The sequence below is a fragment of the Schistocerca americana genome, chromosome 5 (assembly GCF_021461395.2).
Source record: "Schistocerca americana isolate TAMUIC-IGC-003095 chromosome 5, iqSchAmer2.1, whole genome shotgun sequence".
NCBI classification, from domain to species: Eukaryota; Metazoa; Arthropoda; class Insecta; order Orthoptera; family Acrididae; genus Schistocerca; species Schistocerca americana.
Window position 1 is genome coordinate 556995389 of NC_060123.1, and position 6397 is coordinate 557001785.

The 6397-nt window shown below is 41.9% G+C and overlaps 1 pseudogene; it reads right to left on the reverse strand.

Moving 5' to 3' along the window:
- Positions 1-4929: 4929 nt before the first annotated feature.
- On the reverse strand, positions 4930-5047 carry LOC124616850 (annotated as a pseudogene).
- Between the last annotated feature and the right edge of the window lie 1350 nt (positions 5048-6397).

Consider the following 6397-nt stretch of genomic DNA (forward strand, 5'->3'; position numbering starts at 1 on the left):
ATACTGGCGCGTCCAATGACTCGACCTAGCCGTTCAGTGAAACACTCTGGAAATCTCCTGAGTTAGAAGCTACAACCCGACACATTTGGTGCATATGTATATATTATCATTTCGGCCTGTATAAAAACCGTTTGTTCGGTCTGTAGAGAGACAATCGTGTAGTAGACTTTACTGTGCTTCATCCTGTTTGTTATTTCAAGATTTATGGACTTTTTAAAATACTTATCGTCACGTCACGTCAAAACGTTCCACAATGCATTTCAGATGGCTGCATTTGCATTCGTTGTCAACAGCCCGTCACCTCATGTCACATCACCGTCAAGGGAACAAAGTTTTAATTGTGTCGTCGCCTGCTTACATTGAAAATTAACCGCTTTTCGCCGAGCTTACGTATTCATTTATAGCTGTTTTCGTGCTTTTGTTTCTCTTCAACGTTATTTTATTATTTTACTTTGTTTTCGTGGCAAGTTGCACATGTTCCATTACGACTGGGCTATTTTTCCATTGAATTTTATTCCATAAGGAAGATCAGATATCGCCAAAAGTTAATTAGGTTTTTACAATCACAGAATAAAGTTGACATCTACACAGTATACGGTTAAGAACAGAAGTCAATGAAACACCTTTCAGTAAATAAAATTTTTAAGTGAAATGTCACCTCAATAAAGGAGAAAATTTCAGTAGTTTACCACGTTGTTAGCTACGAAAGCAAAAGAAACATAATGGATAAGGTAAGTAGGCTCTATTTATACCCTTATTAATAATGTTTGATGAATATATATATATATATATATATATATATATATATATATATATATATATATATATTCTGCAAGGATCTTCAAATGTCGGCATCCACATTAATGTCAACCCTCCATTGTTGATTACATGACCCCCAAGCTCATTTCCTCCTGATACACGCCCCTGTGCAGATCGCCATATTTCGTTTCGGTTTTAGTGGTTAGTATCAGTTGTTTTTTGTTTGTTGAATGCTACAGAATTGTTGCGTTTCTACTTCTTTTGTTAAAATTTATGATAATGATGAAAGATCAAAGTCTGAACTTTATGACAGGAGTGTAATAAATTACTTGCTCTCTACTACATTTATAAAGTAGGGTGAGATAAAATAACAACAGCCTTTATTCTAAGACATAAATAAACCAGCAAGCTAGCCAGTAACAGCTCTGAGAATTTTCAGTCAAATCAAACTCCATAATGTCTGTGTTGTCAGTTTGTTAGAGAGACTGAAAAGATCAACTATTTCACAAAGCAGACTGCATTTCACAATTTTTCTAGATTATTTGCCTACTTATAATGCATAATCTACCATATAGCTGCATTTGATGCAGTACTACCATGTCTAGAAATGTAGCATTTGAATCAAACCCGAAAAGACTTTCAAGAATGTGGTGTTGTTCTGTTCACAATTTTATTAATTCGCATATTTCATTGTATACAATTTGTAACTTGGATGGCACTAGTCTATAGCCTCTTCTGCCTTTTCTGGATGTAATACTTACATAATTGTTTCTATAAAAAAATAACCATATGTATGTTGCAGCTGCCCTGTCAGTCTATGTGAAGTTGTTCTTGAGTGGGGACTGTTGCACATTTTTTCCCATACTTTATTCGAAAATCTAGAAAGATCTATCACTAATCAAAGAACAAATACCAGATTGTTTAACTAATTTCAAGACTGATCATTATATGGTTATACAAATAAGTATCCAACCAATTTATTAAAATTTTGTGCACTAATATTTTCACTGAATGAGACTGCAGCAGTTTTTGAGATTTCTATTACGCTCTTGAACTCATTTTCCATATCTATCAGCCTCTAATAGTAGTGGGGCAAGGCCAGCACCAACCCACTTTCCATTGTTGCCAAATTTATTTTATATGGCGGATCCAAGATGACAGCCCTAGATGCGAAATGTCACACTGGCATCGTGGCGGGAAGTTAAAATTTGGTGGAAAAATAGGTCAACTGGGTATCTCCACTAAACTAACTCCGCCCACCTCCCCTCCCCTCTTGTCCCCCACCTGAAAGTTGGTGGGAAAAGTACTGAGTCTGTGCTGGGCTAGATAGTAGCTCCATCCAGTGTGTTCAACTTGAGGGGCGGCGTCCAACTTACCTAGTTAACAACACCACAACTAGATGGAGCTGTTAGCCCTCCCCTCCTGTGACATAATCCAAGATGGCGGTTCAGGGAAAAAAGGTGGAAAATTCGCTCAGTCTGTGCTGAACTTCCCAAGAGGATGGACATAATTGTTTACTGTGTACTATGTGTTCAATGGATGGGATGTTAGTGCTGGAGAAGGAGGAGTTTAACGGGCATATTAGCTGTAATCATGCTGTCCATAGCCACCTGCACAATACTTGGAAAGCTATGATATTTGTTGAATGTGTGAACAAGAGAAATATGCTTCATCAAATATGGAAGATGCAGCAGCATGGGGCTAAGTTATACTTCCTAATTCATGCTGATAAATGTGTGTGGTGTAACTGTAGATAATTCTATAAAAGTCTAGTCAGTCTTCTGAAGCGCAAGACACAGGACATTCACCCACTTGGGTGCAAGTGCTCATGGCACTGGCACGTGGTGGTTTCAGGGCAGCCATGTGCTAAGCATTTCCTATCATGGTGGGAATACCCTCAGTCTTCCTCCTTCTCATACTGCATGCATGGATGACCCTTGTTGTTGAACACTAATTGCTTCAGGGTTATTAAATCTGTTGTTTAACAATGTGCGGCATATTGTCACATACATGTCTAGTAGATGTTACAGGAACTAAATGTAACACTGCACAAAGAGAGAGTGTGTGCTGCAGGTGACACAAGAATATTTAAGCAATTTGCGATGTAATTACACGTTTTATTCTGAGAAATACCACCACCGACACCACACTTGAACATGGACTCTAAAAAACGATCGTGGCACATTTGTGAAACCATTCCTGAGACACTTCACTTTTGTGGGAAATACCACATCCTTCCCCTGTCCTTTAGCACTAGCTGCTTCAGGAGTTATTAAATCCAATTGAATATGTCTCTAAATACACTTTTAAAAAGATCGCTGCACAATAGTTTGATTCAATTTTACGATCAATATCGCCACACTTGAATACAGACTCTAAAAAGATTGTGTCACACTTGTGAAACCTCCTAGCCTTCCCCTTGAGGCACGTCACGCGCTTTTTTGGGGAATACCACATCCTTACCTTGTCTTTGAAAATGGGCTGATTCAGGTGTTATTAAATCCAATTGAATATGTCCATAAATACGCTTTGAAAAAGATCGCTGCACAGTATTTTGCTTCGAGATGTGTCATAAATAAATTTTTATGCTATCTGCTGGAACGGTTTTCACAAACTGAATATACACTTGCACAGTGGGAAATGTTAATTAAAACTACAGATCGACAATGTTCTGGAATATTGTGTGCTTTAATAAATTAGGCTAAGTGTTGAACGTCTCAACACAATTGCAAAGCTGCTTTGAGTAATTTGTTTCAAAGACACTCACACGCAAGACACTGTGCTGTCTTCACAGGTTCACGTGGAACGAAAGTAAATTATGTAAAAAAAAACTTAATGCAAATACACTCGAAAATACATTGTGCAGCAATGTTGTTTATGAACTGAAACTAAAATGAATGAGCGCAAATACACCAGGTCGCAGCTCTTTACATCAAGCAAAAAAATATTGTTAAATACACTAACACAGTTGTTTGCTACACGAGGTTTGGTCATAACTCGGGACCCGCGAAACGGCGCGTCGCTTAGCCGCTGCAGCTCGACACAGAGTGAACTGGCGACCTGGTGGCTGGGAGCACTCTGGCACAAAGAACGGATCAGCGGAACAAGTTGAATCCCACAAGCAAAAGCGAGCGAAATCCGTGACCGGCAGACCAGCACCAACTTGTCCTGCACGCTCAGGCCAGCGTTCATCGTCACGTGGGGTGGAGTGCTGCACTCCTATTTGATCCTGAAAATACTGTTCAGGACTTTCCACCAAACGCCCCTCCAGATTGGTTCCTGCCAAATCAGTGTGTCTATATAAACTCTATCCCCTCCAACCCCAGTCTCATTCCGCCAGCGTCAGTCTGCCAGTATGGTTGTCCTTTTACTTGTGTGTGCTTCCATTTGTTGTTGAAAATGAAGGGCTCAGCGACATCAAGCACAATCAGCGTTAGCAGCAAACGACGAAGACTTGTAGAAGAAGAATAATATGAGATGATACGCAAGTAAATAATTTGTTTTAATAAATATGTGGTTATGGTGTTGAAATGTGGAAAAAATTAGTGAGTTAAAAAAATTATCGTCGGTAATTCAGTCTCTTTTCCTTGTTTTACGGTGTAACTCCAGGATTTCATCATGTATCGCAAGGACAAATGGGAGGAGAAGGAGGCTGAAGGCTGGACCAAAGCAACCTCTCCCTGTCGAGGTCCAGCCTCCTGTGGAAAGCCTGCAACTAGAACTACCACGTGAGTATAAAAAAATTTTATGGTAGTAGTAGTGTAATTTGCTTTTGTACCGTTAGTTTATTTCTTATTTTATAATTGTTCTTGCTATAGTTTACATGGTTAAAATGCAACTTGAGCTGGAGGCAATTCTGGAGGCTGAAAAAATACAACAGCCACAAGCTGTGGAACAGCCTCCAGCAGCGAATACACAGTGTCAACAGTCACGTAAGTATAGTAAAAAAGAAACATCTATGTAGTAAAAGCACTCCGTCTTCAGGCCACAAGTGACCTACCGGGACCATCCGAACGCCGTGTCATCCTCAGCTGAGGATGCGGTTTGAAGGGGCATGTGGCCAGCACACTGCTCTCCCAGTCGTTACGATGGTATTCTTGACTGAAGCCGCTACTAATCGGTCGGGTAGCTCCTCAATTGGCATCACGAGGCTGAGTGCACCCCGACAAATGACAATAGTGCATGGCTGCCTAGATGGTCACCCATCCAAGTGCCGGCCAAGGCCGACAGCGCTTAACTTCGGTGATCTTACGGGAACCGGTGTATCCACTGCGGCAAGGCCGTTGCCATCTATGTAGCAGCAGCTATGTAATTCAAAAAATATTACATTTCGTCTCATTACAGCAACAATTCTAGAGAGGTTGGACCTCCTGGACAGGCAGCTGGAGGATATTCACCAACTGCAGCAGCAGTCTCACTGGACAGCAGATAAGTCCTGTAAGTGGAAAAAAGAATTCTAATTTTTATTGTTTGTTTGTGTCTTTAGTATGGAATGTCTAACAAATCGGTGTATATATATTTCTGTCGTTGTCGACGAGATGGTTCAGTGGCAGCATATCGATTCTGATGAGTATGAGGCGCTAGAAAAAAACTGCAAGGCAGCGTGAGCTGGCCCTTTTAGAGGATGAGTTTCTTGAAGGGATGGTAGAGGTACCTGGAAATTTTGATGAAATATTCACGCCATGGACGCAGAATGTAAAATTTAATCACTTACAGAGAATCGGTGTTCTTTTTTTTCTTGCAGCAGCAGCAGCAGACGATATCTTGAATATTGTACTTAATTGTGTTCATTATTCTTTCCCTCTTCTACAGCGGCTACTTATCCGCATCTGCAGCACACTGTGATGCAGGTACCAGTGGTGGCAAAGCCTGTAACATCGAGGCGGGGTCCTGTGCGGAACGCTTCACCAGCAAGGGCGTCGCTAGTCGCCATGCGAGAGACTGCAGCAGCACCACAGCCGCCACAGCCATCCCAGCGCCACGTCTCTGGATTGAACGAGGAGCTACCCCCCCCCCCCCCCTCAGGCTAGCAGGTCAGGCCTACTGCAGTAGAAGCAGCAGCATCGGGAGCTGTCGCCATGGTCAGCTGATTCCACTGGCCTGACCAGGCAGTGCCACCTCATCCTACTTCGCAGCCTCATCAGAATCATTGCCGGCAACAAAAGGTATGTCTCATCACATACCCTCTGCACATCGCCGACTCCATCATCAACAACGTGGACCTCATTGCTCTCAGTGGTAGTAATTATTAGTAATAGAGATGATCCTGTGGCTAGTGACAGTCTCATCTCCCACCCTTTTAGTGAAGGATAGCTGATCAGTGACACCATACTGCAGTTAGAACACTCGGTGACTGCAGATGGCTTTGAGGAGCGAATCTCATTCAAGAGGATCGAGAAATCAGCAGAAGGGTACAGCAACCCTGTCGAGTTTCCAGGAGTGTGCAAAAAAAAAAAATGGTTCAAATGGCTCTGAGCACTATGGGACTCAACTGCTGAGGTCATTAGTCCCCTAGAACTTAGAACTAGTTAAACCTAACTAACCTAAGGACATCACAAACATCCATGCCCGAGGCAGGATTCGAACCTGCGACCGTAGCGGTCTTGCGGTTCCAGACTGCAGCGCCTTTAACCGCACG